This window comes from Triplophysa rosa, linkage group LG9 (genome assembly GCF_024868665.1).
Source record: "Triplophysa rosa linkage group LG9, Trosa_1v2, whole genome shotgun sequence".
Lineage (NCBI taxonomy): Eukaryota > Metazoa > Chordata > Actinopteri > Cypriniformes > Nemacheilidae > Triplophysa > Triplophysa rosa.
Window position 1 is genome coordinate 2,070,679 of NC_079898.1, and position 13,265 is coordinate 2,083,943.

The 13,265-nt window shown below is 38.4% G+C and overlaps 1 long non-coding RNA gene across 2 annotated transcripts; it reads left to right on the top strand.

Annotated features, from left to right (window-relative positions):
• The first annotated feature begins 4,565 nt into the window (after positions 1 to 4,565).
• On the top strand, positions 4,566 to 11,058 carry LOC130558737 (uncharacterized). Of its 2 annotated transcripts, XR_008963487.1 has the most exons (4): positions 4,566 to 5,103; positions 5,205 to 5,268; positions 5,970 to 6,189; positions 6,366 to 11,058. It is a non-coding gene; the product is annotated as an uncharacterized LOC130558737 (long non-coding RNA). The 2 variants fall into 2 exon arrangements; XR_008963486.1 differs by having other exon boundaries at positions 4,567 to 5,268.
• Positions 11,059 to 13,265: the final 2,207 nt, after the last annotated feature.

Consider the following 13,265-nt stretch of genomic DNA (forward strand, 5'->3'; position numbering starts at 1 on the left):
CAAATGGCACGTTCAGGCTGTGTCCTGTAATGATGTAACGTAAGGTTTTACGACCGAGCGGAAGTCAATTATTTATTATAAATGTATGTTTTTTTATATTATTTTAATTATTTTTAATGTTAACTTTATTTGTTAATGTGTACATAACTGTATATTGAGCGTTTTTATTTCAATAAATATATACATAAAAAACCTGTTAAATTAAGTTGTGGAGCTATTCCAAATGAGGCCAGTTGGTGTCACCAAGTCATTTATCAACGCTTTTTTATTCTCGACACAAACATATAGGCCAATAATACAAATATATTTTGCCGTATAATTAGTTTTAATAGAAACCAAAAAATCATGTTTACGATTATATGTTTAAATTCCAATTACATTTTTTAAGATTGACATACGATTTCATTGTAAAATTATATTTGTTGAAATGGGAGGTGTGAGCACACTGCCCACTAGTAGGCATAGGTTGATATATTCCACTTATAATGAGAAGTTAGAATTTTTCAAATCTTATGTACCTCATAATAATTATTAAACAAACGGAGTGTCTATTAACACTGAATACAAATATGTCACGGCGTTGCGTGGAGAGAACCCACATGCAGGCAGGCAAGGGGTTAACAGATAATATTTATTAAACAACAAAACGGAACCAAAAACACCAGCAATGGGGGAAAACTAAACTAAGAATATATATATATAATATAAATAAAACAAAAACTTCCCACGAGGGGGCATGAACAGCAGGGCAAAAAACTAAAACTAAACTAGAAAACAACGACACAACGTCTTAAATAACATAGAAAGGGAAAACAAGTGCAAGGCAAAGTACTCACATCAACACGACATATAACATAACATAACATAACATAACATAACATAACATAACATAACATAACATAACATAACATAACATAACATAACATAACATAACATAACATAACATACGGGGTAAACAGTACAAACTCAGAACAATCCACGAGCACAGGACAAAGAAACAAGAGAGTATTTAAAGGGAACACAAAGGAGGGATAACGACATGGGGCAGGTGTGGGTAATCAAACACTCAGGGAAAGATCACAAGGAAACGAGAGGGGCGGGGCCAATGACAAGACACTGGAGAGAACGCATATTATTGTGAAAAGGACAATAATATGTTTCTCTCCACACATAACCAAAGACTTTGTCATGACTCTGCTACAGGACCAAGAAAAACATGACTAAATGAAGCAGAGCCATGACAAAATAGCCCTTTCTTGTTGGCAGAGACTATTTGGACCATCTGCGCCCACCAATATGTGATTGGAATAGAGAAAGTGTAAGAACGCTATATAAAATTTACGTCTCCGGTGGCGTAAGGTGGAAAGCCTGTATACCTGTATTGGCACTGGAGACCAGAGTTCTAATACACCTCTCACTGAAATCACTCTTACCTATTTCTATCACATTTGAGATCAGAAAAGGCATTTGTTTTCAATAAAATTGATTTAAGATTAAACATTATTTTTTAAAAATAAGGTTTAGGTTAAGGTTAGGTGTAGGGCTTTAATATCTCAATAATTTGCAATCATTTTAATATTTTTTATAATATAATTATATTCACTTGTTATTATTGCATAATGTTCAATGCAGAACAATACTGATGTGCAAATAGTAAATTATCTGACATTATTTATAATTTATAAGTAACAATAGCATAACTTAATCCAAAGAAAATACAGCAAACTTCAGGAATACAGGTGTGCTTGAGGCAAAAAACAATATGGTGTAAAAATGATAGTTGTTTTTAAGGTAACACTTTATTTTAGGGTCTAGTGCTAATTGTTAACTAATTGATGATTTGACAAGGACCTAATCCAAGCATATTTAGGTGCTTCCTTTATGTAATAAGATATTCAGCATTTTAAAGAACTGTTCAACATTACTTTTTTAGGAACAACTGATCATATGTCTTGGAAAACATATGCGACTCTACTTTTGCATTCTTCAAAGTTATGTACAAGGGATTGTGTATGATCAGGACCTTGTATAGAAACAAATCCAGACATCAAATCAAATATATATATATATATATATATTTCTTTATCAATAATTTTTTACATATAAGATTAGATTCAACTTTATTGTCATTATGCAGAGTACAAGTACAAGCTAATTAAATGCAGTTAGCATCTAATCAAAAGTGCAAGAACAAAGTGTTTTATATGCAGATAAGTATATAGTAAGAGAAGATATCACTTATAAAGCTATAAGTTATATACAGTGGAGTTTCAATACACAATATAAAGAAATTATGTACAGTATATACACAGTAGTGCAATGTAGGGTTATACGTACAGTAAGGTCTGCAGCAATGTAAGAACTTTGGTAATAATACACATGGTTGTATGTGCAGTAGCATTGTTAAACAATGTACAGTCTGTGTAAAATATTAGTAGTGCAATAAAATTTCAATGGAAATCGTTTACTTGGACAGTAACATTGTTAGACAGAGTATAGTGTAATAGTTTAAACAGTGTCTGTTTAAAAAATTAATAGTGCAAATACATGTTTGTAAAGTGACCACTGAGCAACAATTCAGTAAGAGAGCAGGTAAAAATTAGATGTGGTGTGGTGTTCAGTAGGGTCACAGCCTCAGGGATGAAGCTCTTCCTGAGCCTACAATTGTAAGAGAGTTGGCTCCTGTAACGCCTGTCAGATGGGAGGAGGGTAAAAAGTCCATGATTAGGGTGTGTGCCGTCTTTGATGATGTTCTGCCTTACCCAGGCAGAGCTTGTATTAATTTTCTCAATGGTAGTTAATTAGGTACTGGTGGAAAAAAAATCTTTCATGTTGTTAATTCTCTCCCTTGCTTACATCAGCTGTAATCCTCCTATATGGTACTATCGGTACAGTTTAGCATGTCGACAAAATGTTATATGCTCTCCTACTTTGGATAAAAGCATCTGCCAAAATGAATAAATTAATGAATTAAATAAATAATACATTGCACAATTTTCACCACCCACTGGAGTGCTTTACGACCTGATGCAGAGAAATTGTTGTACCACTGAGATGCAGTTTGCGTGTATGTTCTCAATGGTACAGCGATAGAAGTCCACAAGTATCCTGGGACTCTGATGAACTCTCCTTATTCTGTTTATTTTCTGTTAAAGTTCCTTGTGTTCTGGGGTCTGTGTGACCCAACCCAGCTAACAAAAGTTTGTTATAAGAATGTTTATTAGAGGTTTTTCATGCATTTGAAAGTATTTAAAAACATTAAAAGTGTCCGGGGTTTTTTATATTTTAAGAACGTTCCCAGATAACAAAAGTCACCTTCATGGTGCTCAGTGTTTGCTTGAGTTGGCCTCTTGCTTGAGTTGGCCTCTTGACCCTCTTGACCCACTCTCCCACCCTAATGAACTGCACTGGTTTTATGTCTCTGTCTTCATGTTGGACAAAGCTATTAAAAAAAGAAAGTTATTTTTGGACGTGCAATTCCCTTATCCACCAGTAGGGGTAAAAAGAGAGGTTGTGAAAGATGCCCACTGTCCCCCTCTGTTGAATGACCCTGGTTGTATGGATCCGATATAATAAGGCACTATAGTGCACACTATAGGAGTAGTGGAAGTGGAATATTGCTCTTAAGGAGCAGTTATCTGTTTAGGAGGGAGATTGCCTGGGGGAAGAAGCTGCTTCTGTGTCTGGAAGTCCTGGTGTTTGGTGCTCTAAAGCGCCGGCCAGAGGGCAGCAGATCAAAGAGTTTGTGTGCTGGGTGTGTGGAGTCAATGATGATTTTTCTTGCCCTGTTTTTCACTCTGGAATCGTACAGGTCCTGAAGTGTGGGCAGAGGAGCACCAATAATTTTCTCAGCACTACGAACTGTCCGTTGTAGTCTTCGTAGGTCTGAATTGGTGGCCGAGCCATACCAAACAGTAATTGAAGTGCACAGAACAGATTCGATGACCACTGAGTAGAACTGNAGGTCTGTCTACCTGCTGGACAAAGCTTATTAAAAAAAGAATGTTATTTTTTGGACGTGCAAGTTCCCTTATCCACCCAGTAGGGGGTAAAAAGAAAGGTCTGTCTACCTGCTGGACAAAGCTATTACAAAAAGAAAGTTATTTTTGGACGTGCAATTCCCTTATCCACCAGTAGGGGTAAAAAGAAAGCTTGTGAAAGTTGCCCACTGTCCCCCTCTGTTGAATGACCCAGGTTGTATGGATCCGTCTACCTGTTGGACAAAGCTATTACAAAAAGAAGTTATTTTTGGACGTGCAATTCCCTTATCCCAGTAGGGGTAATAAGAAAGGTTGTGAAATATGCCTACTGTCCCCCTCTACAGAACGACACTGGTCTCATGTCTTTACACCCTGTAACAAAAAAGCTATTAAAAAATACCCACCGGGCTAGATACTAAACGAAGAAAACTTGCACTTTTCCTACGGTCCCTTACTCACAGCTCCGCAAAGAGCGAGGTCTCCCGGCTAAATGCACATTGCGACGGCTTTAGCGGGGCAGTGTTTGTCATATCGAGCGAAAACAATATAAAAGAAGGTTGTGAAACATTATCAGCCTTGTCCTATTAGCGGTAATAATATTACGATATTAGAAGGGCAAGTCGTTGTGGAGGTATTGGCGTTTAATCGCTGAATGTGTCGGGAATATCGAAAACAAAACTAACTTTACCCCGCTCTTCAAGCACCACACTTTCACGCCTCACTTTATCACACTATCTTTAGTAGTCGAGGTAATTGTTCTACCCTGTCGACGAGTTATACAGCTGATTTCTGCAGTGCGCAGTGTACATGTTATAAGATGGTGATCAGTGACATCGTCGCTTTGAGGTATAATATTGGTTACATCGGCTCCGTGAGATATAATCAAGTCTAGTGTATGATTAAATCGATGAGTGGGTCCATTGATGTGTTGTGTTACTCCAAAAGAGTGTATAGTAGCTCTGTAAACGCCACTGCTAATGCATCGTTAGCACTATCTACGTGGATATTAAAATCTCCGACAATTAGTACTTTATCAACGTTAACCAATAGGTCCGATAAGAAGTCCGCGAACTCTTTCAGAAAATCAGTGTAGGGACCAGGGGGTCTATACACAGTAGCCAATGTAAGAGAAAGCAATGGTTTTTTTACTTTCGTTTGGAACAATTATGTTCAACGCAAGCACTTTAAATGATTTAAATTTATGCTCTGTTCTCTGAGTTACAGTAAGAAAGTCTCTAAAGATTGATGCAACACCACCACCTCGACCAACCGGACGTGGCTCATGCACGTAAGAATCATTTGGTTTAAGCCAGGTTTCGGTAAGGCAGAGTATATCAAAACTGTTGTCTGTGATCATTTCATTTAGAATAACTGCCTTTGAATTTAGTGATCTAATTTTAAGTAGGCCGAACTTTATGAGTTGGTTTTGGTCGTTTATATTGTCTTCAGGTTTCATCACGATCAGATTTTTTCTCTGAGTTTTGTCTAAATTATTATTTTGTAGTATTATTCGGGGGACAGATACGGTCTCTATGCATTTGGAAGCAGTAACATTTATAGCAGTTGAGTGGGAGGAACACAGACTATGGTTAAAGTTTTGACTTACCTGTGGGAGACCTAGTCTCCATACAGTATGGTTGATAACTATATAACATTTTCCCAAGACACACGCAAGCACGAATCTGGCGTCCTCCATTATTTCCGACAACAAAGCACCCTTAACACAACCAGTTTGGAATCATGACTTCAGAAGTGGGAGTTATTATAATTATAAATTTCTCAGGGCATGTAAAGACAACAGTATTTTTCAACTTCACAGTGGGAAACGCGACATCAGAGGGCGTTCATGTGCAATTTTACCTCGTAAACTCATATTTCAATCAACTTAAAAAGAGGAATGAAGAGCACTGTAGAGGTCCCTTGTTTTGACAGCTTTTCTGTTCTGTGAGGAGAATAACCATTAAACTCGTTATTTTGGTTTGTTTTTAGCACACAGAAGTATTCTCGTCGCTTCAAATTTTTTTTAATTGAGCCACTATGAGCGGATGGACCAATTTCACGATGTCTTTAGTACTTTTCTGGACCTTGACAACAACTATAACCACGATGTCTATGAGGAGGCCTGGAAATCTCTCGGATGTCACCTAAATATCTTTAGTTGTGCTCCGAAGACGCCGGGAGGCCTTAAAACATGTTGAACGTCATGTGGGTGAGTAAAAACACAAAATTTTGATTGTGAGATGAACCTTTACTTTTTAAAAGCAAATACAATGCACTAGCTCCATGTATCTCAAGTGATAACGTTACTCGGTCGGTATCTCTCTAATAGTCCGCTGTCGTCACTTCCGTCTCACGTATCTTGCGCTGTGTCGTCACATCCTTTAGTGTTGAGCTGGAGAAGATGGCGGCTGTTGTAGTGAACGCTGATGGAGAGGTCGCGTCTCTGGACTCGGGTTCAGTTTCTCCGCGGTTATCCTCACCGTCACCGGATCAGCCGCACCAGAACAACGCGCTGCTGTCGCTGCCGATTGTGGCCATCGACACTATCCTCAACTTCCTGTCTTACGATGAGATCAGTCTGCTTAGACCGGTGAGAAAACAACGACTGCAGACAAACAGCTGCGAGATCGCCTTATATTCCACGTTGTGTGAAACAGTAGTAAGATGAAAACAGCAGTAAGATGAAAATAGCAGATCGGGATGTTATGGGCGCGTGGCAAACGCGCGTTTACTGCCATGTCCAGATCTGCAGCAGACGCCTGTGATGTCTAGATATGCTGTCTGCTCGCTAGTGCACTAGACTCCCTAACACTGATGGGCAACAGTTTTGTTTAGTTAGGCAGCCAGATGTCGTCTAGATGGATAGCTAGCTGGGTGGGTGAAAAGCTGTCTATATAGGAAATTCACTAGGCTGTATATGTGTGTAGATAAAATAGTGAGTGCACAATGCGTCCTGTAAAAGCTTCTGGTGCACGTGTCCGTTTTAAAAGGGTTGTAATAACCCATAAACATCTATAAAAGCAGCTAAGTTAATATGCTTTCCATTCATATGCACCCATTTCTTATCAATGCTTTTTCTTAGTGTCACTACTGAAAACACTTGTTTTGAGATTCATGCATATATTTTCACAACTGGTTTAGGTTTAATTCATCTAAAAATCACAAAATGTTGTTAAATCCTGTTATGGTTTATTTCAGCACTCAGTAGGGGTGTAACGTCATTGTAGTAGGATGCTTTGCAATACGTAAAAACATTGTGTATTATATGACAATTTCTGAAGTCTGTTTATTCCTTTTGAGTGACCTGCCAAGATGCAAAGATCCCAGCTTATGGATAAGAAGGTGGATATGATGGTATATTTGTGAAAGAAAAACATTTTTGGACAGGATACATTTTTTCTGCTTTTAGTGCATAAAGTCCCCATGAAATTAAACTTATTTACTGTTAGCTCACACAGGGCTCTAGACTCATTTTTCGCACTCGTCGCACTGGTGCGATCCACTTTCTCAGTGGGTTTTTTTGTGGATTTACACAAAAGTAAATCCACTTTCTCAGTGGGTCGCACCAACTTACAATTCGGTCGCACCCTTTTTTATAGTAATCATAAAGACCTTACATAATGATCTCAGTTGATGAATCGTTCTGTTAATTTGTCACTCTGTCTTTTAAAGTAGTCGGCTATAGATCGCTTCATATTTGCGCTTTAACACTTGCGAGTGACCCAAAAAATCCAAAATAAATGCAAAGAAACTTTGTATTTGTTATTTTATACAGTTGTTATTATTTAGTTTATATTCAAATTATATATTGGCTATGAAATAATCTGACACAAATATAACCTGTCACTTCACAATCATATTTTATTACCCTCTTTGCAAAAAGCTGATATTTTGCCACTGGCCTTCTTTATTTTTACCACATAAAATTAAATCAAATTAGCTAGCTCAAAACTCAAAAGTAACTCAGAACGAAATTATTATATATGTACTTTACTACTCATTTTCATAAATAAACTTTAAATACTTAATCTTACTAACCACTCTTGTTAAATGGTCTAAGCACGCTTGTGTTCTGATGTGTTTTGAGTCACGGCTTCAGAGTCAGACAGTGAATCTCGTAAGTTCAGTGTTTGACATAGGAGTTGTTTCAACAAAATGAATCGGTTCAAATGAGTCATTACGTCGCGAATCGGACATTAGCGGACATTGACGCGATTTTTGTTTTTCACAGCTGTTAGGACAAAGCAAAAGATAGAAGTTAACACGGAAAACACTTCACTGGATAGGATTTTTCCTTTATGTCAGCTGGATGTGTGGAACATATTAATAAAAATATTCTCTGAATGCGCCATGTGAAACATGAATTTTGTCTTCCGACATGGCTTTTGATTAAAGTGTAAGGGAAAGAGACAGTTCAGAAACCGGCATGTTCGTCTTCATTAAGGACTGCACAGAACGATCGGAATATGACATCAATGTTCTGTGAGAGCGTTTTAAAAGCATATTGAGCGCTCTGTCCCGTGATGCTTTTATGCTCTTCGGTCTATGCAAAACTGAATGAAGTCAAACACACACTTTAGTTTGGAGACAGAGGGAGTGCACAAGCTCTCTGCTTGCTCTTCCCTGCACTAATCACAAGCGCGTCATTCACTACTCATAAATCACATTAAATGTTTACATAAATCTTTGGCGAGGCAAAAATTCCTTTAACGCGCTCGCAGCAATGCGACCCTGTGAAATCGCACGTTATAAAAAACCGATCGCATTTGCGAGCAATTTGGTCGCAGTCTATAGCCCTGTCACATTACTAGTTTAGTGTTAACCAGTTCATCTGTGCAAGTCACAATACTAAAGTCAATTTTAGCATCTGCTTCACACAGACTTTAAGAAAGGAATAAGCAGCCATGTTTGCAACTCCTCTGGGCTGCGTTTCCCAAAAGTAGGGATGGGGAGTCGACTCCAAAAGAGTCGATTCCTCGACTCTTAATGTCGCTAAAGTCGGAATCGAATCCAAGACAGGAATCGACTCGTCGACTCCGTAATTTTTAATGTTGTCATTGACTCAAATCGGTTACATTGTCTTTGTGATTGGCGCAAAGCAACGAATAACATTTAAAAACCAATCAGGTAAAAGTCATACCTCTCTCTCTGATCGTACACGTTTACAGCCGATCCAAAACACTGCATTAATCAGAGCATGAGCGACGCCTACTTGTTCGCTCACAAAAGTACACGCAATATTTCCCATTCATTCTTCACCTTCAATCCGATCTCATTATATTCTAAAAAATTCCTATTAAAAACTCCTAAATTTCGTCTGTCGCTCTTCAAGCTTTTATTTCTCTAAACGACTGTTAAGATTTTGTAAGTTGCTTTAAATGAAAGCGTGGCGCTATGCTTAAATGTGAGTCTGTGCGCATAACTGGACACAAATCAAAATCAAGTTTGTGGAAACAAATTATAAAGCGTATTCATTTGTGTAACTGTAACTCTCCAAAATCGATGCAATAAAAAAATATAAAAACAATAAAGGAAACGAAATGTCTTAGCTTTACCATAAGTCTAAAGCTACGATTAGACCTGGGCCGTCATGTCCTTGCACTGCGTGCACTTGGAAAACCACATCGGTTTAGGACCAGCAAGGAGTAACTGGTCTGACAGCACAAAAAACTCTCTGTGATGGTGTTAGATGCACAAATGCATGTGTATATAGTGACTTTGGAGATTGGTTGCCAGCCCAACGTTCCCAAGCTGAAGTTCATTCATTTATTTTATATTCGTATTCCTGAGCCCGTTTTGAATGACAGTAAATGGAGTCGATTCCATCGACTCCAAAAGTGGGAGTCGAGAATCTGAGTCGACTCCAAAAAACCCGGAACCGAACACACCTACCCAAAAGCATCGTAAACCCACATTAATCATAGCTCCATTGGTGACAGTGGTTCTAAAATCAGTTTAAGATTACGATACCCCTGCAGCCCTGGGCAGTTATTTACGTAATAGCAAGTCAACAGTCCTATCTCCTTGAATGGTGGGAGGCAGATATTTCTAAAATGGCTGGCAAAACATCACAATTAAATGGCATATTTCCGCTAAAAATCAAGGTCGTTTCAGCTACTGCACATGGGCACAGGCTGGCAGGTGGCTCACAAGAACCCCGCTTCAGATAATTGTCTTTATCGATTGACCTTTTTATGGGAGTTGGGACCGTTGCATTCCCATCCATGAACTTGATAACAATTATGGGCATCAACATTTTATTTAAAACGGTTTTGTTTTGTTGTGGAAATAAATGCGATATTTGAGTTCCAGCTTCATTTTTAAATGTTGTTTAAAGAGCAGGTTTCATGAATCTCATAAAATTACCGGCATTTCAGTGTGTAATGTAGCGTTCCTTCAATTTTGACGATCTGCAAAGTTGTTATTTCAAAAAGTCCATGATAAATTAAGATATTGGCTTCCAAAGTAAGGAGTCGACTCCGAACCGCCCAAACAAATCGTTAGGCTTTCAAATCTTTTGAGTGTAACATCGATATGTCACAGTGTAATGCATCAGCACAATCCCCGCCTTCCCGCGAAACAGGAACACTCTGACCTGCCCACTAGCACTTCAGGTAGTGTTGCGTATACAACATGTCAAGGAGACGCTGTGTTTTGTGCTGTGAATGCAAATGTACTTAGTTTTCGCTGCCAAAGGATGACGATGTGAAGGATCAGTGGCTATTTTTTTTTCCCACGATACAACTGCAGTACAATTCCAACCTTGTGTAATGTGCTCGTCATTTTACCGCCGACTGCTTCTCAAATTTTGGCGAGTTCAACGCGGGATTTGCCAGCCGCTAGACCCTGAAAGATAAGTCAATACCAACTTTATTTGGACTAACAAGCGTCTCAGAACCACAAGCTGTAAGTATGATAAATACGTTATGTGTACATGTTAAATTGAGTGCTTACAATATACGTTAAAGTAATTGTGCTAATCCGTGTTGTATATTTAGTACAGCTGTAGGTTTCCAGGTAAACAACGTATAAGTTAACAGTGTTACAGTTTTAATAATCCAACTCTTACCTAATAATGTGGCGGTTATTGTAAACTGTTGTCGTTCTACATGTCGTAGTATTGTACAAACTGTATCCCTTTATCGTTTAGTCACGGTAGCACTTTGCTAACGTGTCTCACATTATGGTTTTGTCAAGTGTGCAAAGTTTAGCTGTGGTCACGATCTCCTTCAAACAAAACGGTTTGCTTGTCATTATTTTAAAAACGGACTACAGCACTATATCATTTTATTTTGTAAAGGTGTGTGCATTATCTTTGGAAGCTCTCACTAACTTGCTCAGTTACTCCTCTCTGTATAATCAAAGTAATGATCAACTTTTGGATAGAGCCGTTGTTGTTCTCCCACAGCTATGACGAAAAAAGATCAACAGAAAACAATAGTCTGAATGGTTTATGAAGATAAGTTTATGAAGATAAAAACTTGTGATATGGTAATACTGATGCCATTTTTACACACAGCGTCTTTGTTTACAAAAACCTTTCTGAGATAAGAACTGTGGTAATGGGCGTTTAGTTTCTGACACGCAATGTGTGAAGAAAGACCAATCACAACTGATTGGGCCAGTTGGCCAATCGGAGCACACTGGACTCGCGGTTGGGAGGAGCTTAGAGAAGCGGAACATTTGAACAGCTTCGGAGGAATCGTTTAGGGATCTTTGAGAAATGGATAGATATTAAATGCTTATTTTAAGAAAATAGCACAGTTTTTTTTTTACCTATGATGCATTTGAACATGTTGTTGGGGACACTAATACAACATTAGGACACTTACAAAAACCTTGAAACCTGCTCTTTAAAGTACCATGGTCCTGGTATTGTGTATTGCATTGAATCATGATTTGTGAGTGTCCAGACCCAGCGGGCATTTCAACGTTAAGTCACTGTTGAATCAACGTCATGGGTCAACATTGGATTTTGTTTTGATTTTGAAAATTGAAACAACGTTGAAATCCTGACGTTGTTTTAACGTCTCAGGTTTCAACATGGGTAAATTTAGGTATAAACCATCAACGTTTAATTAATGTTGAATTAAGTGTCGATTTTGAAAATTGAATCAACGTTGATATCGCAACATTGTTTTCACGTCTTACTTTAAAGTGGAAATGAACCATCCAGTCAAGTTAACATTATTTATTAAATAGGTTTCCGCTTAAATCAAAAATGATATAGTAAACCAGATTAGTGTGATCATTTAAAAGAAAAAAGGATGCCTTTGTATAGGTTTTGTAGCAAGGGCGCCGCCATCTTGCAGTACCGCTGACGGTGACGTCACTGGGTTGGTTGGCTTCCCCGAGTTCATCAGACACAATGGGAGAGACAATGTTAAATACAGGACAGTGGAGGACATACAGGTGCTGGTCATATAATTAGAATATCATCAAAAAGTTGATTTATTTCACTAATTCCATTCAAAAAGTGAAACTTGTATATTATATTCATTCATTACACACATACTGATATATTTCAAATGTTTATTTCTTTTAATTTGATGATTATAACTGACAACTAATGAAAATTCAGTATCTCAGAAAATTTGAATATTACTTAAGACCAATACAAAGAAAGGATTTTTAGAAATCTTGGCCAACTGAAAAGTATGAACATGAAAAGTATGAGCATGTACAGCACTCAATACTTAGTTGGGGCTCCTTTTGCCTGAATTAATTACTGCAGCAATGCGGCGTGGCATGGAGTCGATCGGTCTGTGGCACTGCTCAGGTGTTATGAGAGGCCAGGTTGCTCTGATAGTGGCCTTCAGCTCTTCTGCATTGTTGGGTCTGGCATATCGCATCTTCCTCTTCACAATACCCCATAGATTTTCTATGGGGTTAAGGTCAGGCGAGTTTGCTGGCCAATTAAGAACAGGGATACCATGGTCCTTAAACCAGGTACTGGTAGCTTTGGCACTGTGTGCAGGTGCCAAGTCCTGTTGGAAAATGAAATCTGCATCTCCATAAAGTTGGTCAGCAGCAGGAAGCATCAGAAGCGTCTCGCCTGGGCTAAAGACAAAAAGGACTGGACTGCTGCTGAGTGGTCCAAAGTTATGTTCTCTGATGAAAGTAAATTTTGCATTTCCTTTGGAAATCAGGGTCCCAGAGTCTGGAGGAAGAGAGGAGAGGCACAGAATCCACGTTGCTTGAGGTCCAGTGTAAAGTTTCCACAGTCAGTGATGGTTTGGGGTGCCATGTCATCTGCTGGTGTTGGTCCAGGTCAGTAGCTCCTGT